Below are 10,500 nucleotides of genomic sequence, written 5' to 3'. Positions count from 1 at the left end.
GATTAGTGGAACTCAAATCAAGAGGTTGATTTGAACCTAGTAAAGTTCTTTAAAGAGTTGTTTGTTTTAATCAAGCATATTGACTCAACCTGTAATTGACCATTTCATTCAAATAAACAAACAAACATTGTTTTTGTTTTTCTTGAATGTGAGTCTTTCTGTGTTTGAAGCAGAAATTTAGGTATGCTGATTATGGAACAAAATAGCCATTAAGTTCCAGCCTTTGAAAGGACTTAAAACAAACTAGATGACCCTACAACTAATGTAGCATTTCCATGCTTCATTTCCCACTTGTAGGTCATTAGTGTATCCTAGCTTCCATTGTTTGAGTTTATTACCGAAGTAAGAACCTCAAGCGGTATATGATACCAAGGAAGTTTGATTGCTAGGTCACTTCTCTTTAAACATAAACTTATAGGTAGAAACGGAATCGTAAATTCCTTTCATTTGTTCCTCGTTTTCCTATTTCTTGTACCCTTTCTTATAGTCTTAAGAATTGAATTCTTTAGTGTTGACTTTTATACTTTGTTAGACATGTCCAATGTCACCCCAACAAGGTTCTTAACATTTAATTTATGTTGAATATTAAGTTTCAACTAGATGATCTTACCAGAAGCTTCTAAAGTTCTCTAAGCATCGATCTATTCGAATGTCTAGGGACTAGACTCATTCGAGAAATAAATGGACAAAGATATTAGGTTGTTAACCATTGGTAAGGCTGAGCGTTTAAACTCAATGCTTCAAAACTACATTGTATTTTGAATTCACAAGCACCAATTGGTTTGCCATTCGATTTTGATATTCGAAAACAACCATAAAAGTCGATATAAGAAACGTACATTTTAAATTGCTCACTTTCTCTCATTTCCGTGAATCGTTCTTGGATTCACTACCAATCGAGGAAATTTACTGTTACCTTTCTAAAAGGATTTACTGCAGTGCAAGATATTTAATTATAAACAATAATTAAAACATACATTGAAGCATGCAAAGTCTAAACATTTATCAAGAATAATAACTTGAAATTAAAGCAACCATGCAATTCAAACAAGTTATTAGCATTTTATTCAATTTTATTGTTCCGGCAGGTGTGAATAAAATGATTCCAAGATCCTAAAATCATTGAAGAACTAAGCACAGTTTGTCGACTTAATCCTAAAACATCTTAGGTAAGCAAAAGCCTTTTGCTAATAGTCTAGAAACTATTCTTGGTTGATAGGTACGTCTAAGAACTTATTAGGTAAACCTATCGATTTTGCCACGACATAAAAGGACTCCTTACTTATATCGTTGAGTTTCACCAAAACTAACATGTACTCACAATTATTTGTGTACCTTGCCCCTTTAGGACCAATAAGTAACACCTCGCTGAGCGAAAACTATTACTAGATTGATGTAAAGGATATCCAAGCAAGTGTATATTTTGGCATGGCACCTTTTAACTCAATTTTTAAGTTTGGAACTTAAGGCTCTTACTATGTTGGTTAGATTTTAAGTGAACTAAAATCCTTAATCATGCAACATAATCAAGCCACAATCTTATGCATAATTAAGACATATTTGAAGCAATAAATAACTTAAAGCATGCATAAGATAAATGTGATCTAGTATGGCCCGACTTCATCTTGAAGCTTTGACTTCAAAGTCCGTCTTGAAAATCTCCGTGGGAGGCACCATTTTCTTCAAATAGGATAAGCTATAACTAATTACAACTATTTGATGGTTCGCAGACCATATTTGAATTGAAAAATAACTTTGGTACTTTAGACCAATTACATTCAAATTAATGGTACGCAGACCATATTTTCTATCCTATTTGGCCATACTAGTCACTTCATAACCTGCAAAACAGTACATATACAATATATACCAATCACCCATTCATTATCATGAATGGCCCACATAGCTGGTTAGTAAAACACATTATGCATCACGTAAACATTTGCAGCAATTAATCAAGGGCACCAATAATCTACCAATTATTCAGTCCTTATTAATTCTAATCAAGTTGTTTTAACCTTAAGGATTTGTAGACCTAATCAAGAGTTTATGACTAAAAAGCGCTCCCACTTAAACCAATAAATTCATATGCTTTACCAATTTTAAACATAAAAATGTATTTCTAGTCTAACCGGAAACATACAAATTTAATTAAAATTTAAAGCACATATAAATTTATAATTGAATCCAAAAAGTTTAATTTAATTTCAGTCGTATTTAAATTAATTCATGATTTTATTTTTAGTAAAATAATTAGAATAAATAACATTTATTATAATTATAATATTCAAAATTAAAATCCAAGAAAATAATTTAAATTATTAATTTTAAAATTAATTAAAATTACGTGAACTGAAATTTTCAAATTAAACATTCAAAACGATCTAATCGTAACGCAAACACCCTACGCGTTGCACGCCCATGGGCCGCACGCACACATCCATTGCTGGCCATGCGCGCGCAGCCCATGCGCTCGTCGCATAGCTGCTGCATCCCTATCGCAAGCCTCCGCACGCATTGGTGCTCGCTGCGCGCGCCAGCGCTCATCGCACGCGGGCTATCGCTCGCAGTGCGCGCGCGACATCGCTCGCTGGGCGCGCGACATCGCTCGCTGGGCGCGCGAGCCATCGCTCGCTGGGCGCGCGACATCGCTCGCTGGGCGGGCGACATCGCTCGCTGTGCGCGCGAGCAATGCTAGGCGCAGCGCTCGTGGCACGCGAGCTTGCGCTCGCTGCGCGCGAGGCTGCGCGCTCTTGTGCGAGGCAGCGCGCGTTGTGGAGCAGCTCGCTTGCTGCCCACACGCGACTGCCTTGGCTCGCCCTACGCCCATGCCCATTCGTCCATTGGTCGTGGCACACGACACAAGGCAGGGCTGCTGCCTTGTGCTCGTGCACTACGCCCTTGCTCATTGCATTCGTGCCGCATGGGCGACGAGCTCCCTTGCTTGTCGTCGCATGCCCGCATTATACAACACCCCTTAAGGGTAACACGAAGCGTCCATTGCTTCGTGCGTGCAAGTTATATGAACGAATCGCATAAAATTTAAAATTTATATTTAAAATTAATGACAAATTAATAAATAATATTAATTTCATAATTTTAGGGCGAAAAATCGAAAATTTATTATCCAATTGATTTCCGATTGTTATGGATTCAAGTCTAGGTCATAAAAATTTAAAATTTATCGTAAATTTACAATTTTTATGGTGGTTTTTAATCATAGGTTTCTAATTAAATTACAATTAATTATGAAAATCAAATTAATTCTAAATTATTCTAAGTTTCAACAAATTAATCATAATTACAAATTAGATTGCATAATTAACAAGACTAGGCATTCAAACTTGTTAAACATATGCAGTAGGTCAATCAAAAATTCAAGATTTATCAACAAGAATCGCAAATATTTAATTTAACATCTTAAATTTACGAAATTTTGCATTCGAAAAACTAAAACCTTCGAAAAGTCATAGTTAGGCTTCGAATTTGAGAATTCTGGGTTCGGCAGAAAAATACTCTTTTTGTCAAAATTTTAGAATGCCTTTTACATGCGGAATTGACACAAAAATCACTCAATTCGGATGAGTAACGAAGAAACTGCCGAAAAACTGCGTACGTATAATTAAATAAACGCAATTTGCAATTAATTAACAATTACGAAAATTAATCACCCCTTTTAATTCTTGAAAATTTGTAATATTTAACCATGTTCATGCAATTTAGATTATGAAAATAATAAGGGGCTCGTGATACCACTGTTAGGTTATGATACATATGACAATTCATAAATCATGCGGAAAAAACCATAAACCCAGGAAAACATATTATTTACACATAATCATTTAGCATAGATTAGATGCATACTCTTTGTTGCGTGCCTTCCCTAGCTGCGCCCGAACCGAACAAGAACAAGTCTTTAGGACTCCAAGTGTCGTCCCTCCGTAGATAGTCCACAGCACGTCCGGATCCGCCTTAAGATTGACCAACTAGAATCGCCCTTAAGATACTATTATTTTCGGCACTTTATAGGCAAATGTGTGACTGAATTTTTCTCTCAAAAACTCACTTTGAATACTTTGAAACTTGTGTTATAAATTGTGAGCCCTAGCCTCATATTTACAGCGGTATGGAAAGGGAATCGAAATCCTATTCAGATACAAGTTAATTAAACCTAGAATCCTACAAGAACTCTAATTTAATTAATTTATCAAATAGAATTAGGAATTTAATCATTAACCGAACTCTGCATGTTTTAGGAAACGTGCATGAACACAAACACTTGCACATACACGCACGGCAGCCACGATGGGCCCCATGCGTGCGCGCGAGCAGCAGCCCACTCAGCGCCCGCGCGCGCTGCGCGCTGCGCGTGCTGTGCGCGCTGTGCGCGCTGTGCGCTGCGCGTGCTTGTGCGCGCTGTGCGCGCTGCGCGCAGCCTGCTGGGCCTGGCCTTGCGTTGGGCCTGGCGTGGCTGTTTGTGCGGCGCGCTTGGCTTGCTGGGCGATGGCCTGGCTTCGTGCTGGGCCTCGTCCGGCAGGCCTCGTCCGATGCTTATTCGTACGATGCGCTTCCGATTAAATTTTCCGATTCCGGAATTCATTTCCGATACGAACAATATTTAATATTTCCGATTCCGGAATTAATTTCCGTTTCGAACAAATATTTAATATTTCCGTTTCCGGAATTATTTTCCGATTCCGGTAATATTTCCGATTCTGACAATATTTCCGTTTCCGGCAATATTTCCGATTCTGGCAATATTTCCATTTCCGATAATATTTTCCGACACGTACCATGTTTCCGTTTCCGGCAACATCTACGACTTGGATAATATTTATATTTCCGATACGATCCATATTTCCGTTTCCGGCAATATCATCGTTTCCGGAGTATTCATTCCTTGCCTGTGACGATCTTAGCTCCCACTGAAACCAAGATCCGTCGGTTCCGAATATTCATAGATGGAGTATTTAATGCTATTAAATACTTGATCCGTTTACGTACTATTTGTGTGACCCTACGGGTTCAGTCAAGAGTAAGCTGTGGATTAATATCATTAATTCCACTTGAACTAAAGCGGCCTCTAGCTAGGCATTCAGCTCACTTGATCTCACTGAATTATTAACTTGTTAATTAATACTGAACCGCATTTATTAGACTTAACATAGAATGCATACTTGGACCAAGGGCATTATTTCCTTCATTTCCAACAAAGAAATTGGGTCTACCTCCACCGTGCCGTCGTCTTTTCCGTTCTTCCCCTGATCTTCAACATTGTGAACCTCGTATCCCAAGTCAGACTCCATTTTTTTTTCAAATTTTGAAGGTTTTTTTTGGTTTTGGGTGGAGTAATGTGGAAGATTGTGAAGGGATGGAGTGTTTTTGTAGAGGAGAGATTTGGGGGAAGTGATTTGACACGTTGAACTTGGGAAGTGTTTAGGTTGTAGTGTTGGTTGTGTAAGAGTCTTTTTTGACTTTTTGGGACCTCTTTCCTCTATTCCAACCTTCATTAATATATCTTATATGTTCTTTAATTATAATGTTTTAATTTTATTATTATACGATGTTGTCGTTAATTCAAGTTGTATTTTAAATAATCAACATGCGTGTATTTATGTAAAACGTAACAAATCTAGTAAAGGTATTTTGTGACATTGAAAAGCGCAAATGGTAAAGGTAATTATTATGTCTCCTAGGCATATGTAATGAAAGGTAAAAAAAAATAAAGGATAAAAAGAAATTATTAAAATGAAAACTCAATTGAACTTTGAAATTAAACATTTAAAATTCGTACATGGTACATTAGTCAAAACTTAGTCGAGATAATGAGTAACAAAATGGAGAACATGAAACAAATGGTATAAAATAATTTCTCCTTTTTTGCTTCAACAATTTGATTCACCATGTTCATATTATTCCCTTCAAAGCTTGTGACCGTACACTTCAGCAACCTATTCTCCATTTTTTGGTTTTCGTTTTCTATTGTAAGGCGCATGATCTCTTCCCGGAGGTTGTAGTTGTCATCTTGTAACATTTGCACTATGTTATTGTTTATTTCATTTTCCCAATAGAAGAAACCGCAAGTATCATCCTGATTCAAATAAATAAATTACAAATGTGCGTTATTTTGAAACTATACACTGAATCACTAATTACGTACCTTCCAAGTCGGGCACGAGTAAAATCTTTGTCCCGCATTTTTAGTGTGTTTGCACACTTGCAGTTTTGCTGGATAACCGTGATGGCATCTAACTTGAGACCGAGTTTTACAAGGACTACTTCTAATTGAACTTGATGATTTTGGTGCTCCATCCTCAACAACCATGACTTGTAATTTTTGTTGGAATAGTGTATTGTGTTTTTGTTAAAAATGGGCTGAAATGATTCCAATTTATAGTGCTCTTATTCAAAATATATTACCGTTGTGTTTTTGAGTATTCTTGGACTTTTTGTTTTAAATTCATATACTCCCTTAATTGTCACACATAATTTCCACACAAAAAAAAAAAAAACGAGTATGTAATTGGCATACAATATTTGTCCCAAAAATAAAACGAAACAAATAAGAAGTAAACACGATTATTACACTTGTACAACTATAAAAATGTAGAACCAGTGAATTAAATGAAGTCTCATTACTAAATGAAATAAAGATTAAGTGACCAACTTGTTGCGCTATGATCACACATCTCCGTAGGTGAATTGTTCATCCACTTCACCAAAACCATATTCACCATTTGGTCCTTGGTCGTATTTCAGGAGTCTGTTGACATTGTGTTGGTCCCACATCCGTAGGCGACACGCAGTTGGTATTATATTGAGGTTTACGCTTGAGCATGCCAATCTATCGATGTATATTATCTGAAAAATGTTACACAGATTAGTAATTTAGATTGAAAATATTTGCAAGGAAAAAGTTGGTTAATAATCACTTACAAGTAGCAGTAGGGTGCATCCCCCGTAACCCTCTTCCGGTGTATGTAGGTGCTGGCCACAAGTCACTAGCCAATCTAAAAAGTACTTTGCCCAATTACAATGACTCGCCTTTGTCGCATATTCTAAAACGTTTGCATGAAGCGGGCTAATCCAACCACATTCCCTCATGGGACACAGAATTGTTCCTAGTGCATATAGCAGGAATTGGGTTTTGAATTTTTGTTCGTTTGGGTCACCTTGAATAATCTGTGAATACACCTCCGACTCCTTGATTGCACCATAATATTTATTTTTCTTCTCCTGCCTTTTGTTGTGGTAATCAACACACATTTCCGATCTTGTAGGATTGATCAGATGTTCACCGGATTTCAAACCTAGTACCCAACAAACCATTTCCTCATCTAATTTAACCTTGTAATTGTCCCTTATCTTTAGTTCTAATGTTTCAGGATCAAACTTTGAAGTAATCCAAAAACCGAACTTTGGTTCAATGTTAATTACCCTCATGTGTAGTAATTCCTCGAAACCCATATCCACAACCCACTCTCTTTGGTAAGTTGTTAACTTTGCTACGAGTTTTGCAAATTGATTAACACCACAACTCATTCCAAGCTTCTGTTAGAATATAAAATCATGTACTTAGATCTCCATAACCCAAATTTATTTGTGTACTAAAAAATAAAAATAAAAAAAACAATTCCTCAGTTTGCCACTAAATTAAAATTAAACATTGTAGGTAACCAAAATTAATTCTGCATAACATTTTATGAAATACTAAACATTGCAGATAACCAAGAATAAAATTGCATAACAAATTTTTGTGCACAAAATAAAAAAGGAAACAAAAAAATTACCTTTTTTTTTGGGCTGGTATGAACAACAGGAACCAACATCTTCCTCTTGGCCATTGTTAGATCTTGTCCTAAGTCATCTGTGGGCTGGATAATTACTTGGACCATCCCCAAACCCTGTATCAGTTCGTCGAAATGCTCTGCGTCTGCTACCACAGTTCCTTCCTTTTTAAATTTTTTTAGATCTGGAACAACCCAGATCTTGAATCGTTCGTATCCCAGTGCGTTAACTAAAAAAATCAAATAATTGTATTCAAGTTTAGATTTAGGAATGATATACATCTCATTATGGCCTTTTTCGTAACTTCGGATTGGATGGAAAACGAATTTGCCCCGATGCCAGATGCTGAGGAAAACGTAGTTATACTTCCGTTGTTTGCTGCAATTTTTTGGAGATTTTAGTGAACAAGAAATCAATTTAAATGAGCAACCAACAAAAAATGACAATGAAATAAAACTGAAGATCTTACCTCAAATTTGCAGCGACTTTTTCCATTTTTTTGGGTTTAGATTGCGAAAGTTAGGGTTTTCTATGAAAAAAATTGGGGGAAAAGTGCTACCGGTTTTTCTGGAAATTTCTTTGTTGATGGTGATGTTTTCAAAGACAAATTGAGTAACTCACAAAAGTAGATAATAGTAAAAATAATTTTTTGTACAAAAGATTCCCAAAACAGACAGGGGCTGTGATTCGAATCGATGCTCGGGTTCACCTGGAACCGGTTTGAAAGGTTTAACCAAGTGAGTAATTCATCACTCTGAGTGAGATACGTATAATGATACAAATTAAAGAAACTTTTAACAATAAACATTCCATTAATTAATAAAAGTACAATACAGTAACTGCTGTAGAACAATTAAAAAACAACACTGGATTTTAAATAATATCCAACATTAATTATTTAAAAAACAACATTCAGATCAACTAATCAGTTTCATCAGTTAAATCGATCACAACAATTTTTTTCTGTTTCCCTGCTCTTAATGCGTACGTATCTTCCGTTATCGGCTCACGTTTAATAAGTCTGTCGTCCGCCTTCGCCACAGCAACGACTCGTTCGCCTTTTGTGTTTGGCTCGATATCTTGCCACGAAAAATTCTCTAAAAGATATGAATCCCGTTCCTCCATAAAGACTTCGCTAACATTTGGTGCGTAGTATAGTTCGCTAAGCATTTTGGAAATCTCCGAAGGACCTAAACGTTTCACCAACAGGCGCATAAACCTCCTCCAATCAATTCTAAATTGTTCTTGTTTTAGTTCAACTTCCATATATTTGGACCATTTCCGTGTTGGTGGTACATCTGATACACAACAAAAATGAGCAATGAGATCCAATGTTACGTAAGTTTTTTTGTAAACGAACTTCAAGTCATGTAAGTGAACTTGAACAGTGATTAATTTACCTTTACCGCAAACCTTAATCGGGTTGTTTGCACCTTGTGCGGATGCCTTCATTCCCTTTGATGCTTGTTTCCTTGTGCTCACCATATTGCGAAATAGTGTGGATAGATGAGTTGTTTAACTGTATGAGTTATGGATGTATTTGATGAATGGAAACCATGGTAGTTGTAATTAGTATATATAGCATTGATGTTGGCGGGAAAGTATGTCAATGTATAGTTACACAACAATTTATTTTTGCTTGTACAATGTTTTGTTAATCTGGTTTTAATTATTAATGGTATTTAAAAAATAATATCGAAATATATTATTTGCATGTATTGGATTTGTCGTTAATGTTTTTGTTTTATCTCAGAATTTCTAATACTCTATATTGTGTTTCCCGCCAAGTACATTGTTGGGCGGTGGGACTGACCAATACAGTGACAACTTAGGTGGAATAGGCTTTTATTACTAGTGTTAAAAGTGATATTAGGTGGAGTTTCTGATTCATTAAATTACAACGGATATTGTCTGTATAAAGTATAATTTTGTGGTTGTATCTATATTTATTTCGTTATTATAAATAATTCCACGTGTTATTTATGTTATAACGTTAAATTATAAGTTCTTATAGTTTAATACAAGGTTGGATTTGGCCACATACTACGCTATTGCGTGAATATCCAAGTTTCTTATCTGTTATAACTGTATGTCCATGATAATTTAAACACAATTACTAGACGATACGATAATAGTATGTTCTGGCTAACAAATTAGTGACCTCGTACACAATAATTAGCTATGTAATAGAGTCCAGTGATCCGTGAATTGTTTTAGTTGCTAACAAATTGGTGAGCACGTTGACACATAACGCAAAACCCTAGTGGAATTATCGTGGGAAGTTATGTATGCGGGTTGCTAACTCCGCCAGTTAAGCGTTACTTTGTGACCTCGTACACAATAATTTGTGACCTCGTACACAATAATTAGCTAAGTTCTAGTGATATTGTGGTTTATAGTTACACATCATACGTTGAAAGTATTTAATAGCGATATATGCGGGTTGCTAACTCCGCCAGTTAAGCGTTACGTCATGCGTTGAAAGTATGTAATAGAATCCAGTGATCCGTGAATTGTTTTAGTTGCTAACAAATTGGTGAGCACGTTGACACATAACGCAAAACCATTGTGGAATGTTACCCGTGGGAAGTTACGTATGCGGGTAACTAACTCCGCCAGTTAAGCGTTACTTCATGCGTTGAAAGTATGTAGTAGAATCCAATGATCCGTGAATTGTTTTAGTTGCTATCAAAATGGTGAGCACGTTGACAC

Source organism: Spinacia oleracea, chromosome 2 (genome assembly GCF_020520425.1).
Source record: "Spinacia oleracea cultivar Varoflay chromosome 2, BTI_SOV_V1, whole genome shotgun sequence".
Classification (NCBI taxonomy): domain Eukaryota; kingdom Viridiplantae; phylum Streptophyta; class Magnoliopsida; order Caryophyllales; family Amaranthaceae; genus Spinacia; species Spinacia oleracea.
This window is presented reverse-complemented; position numbering follows the sequence as displayed.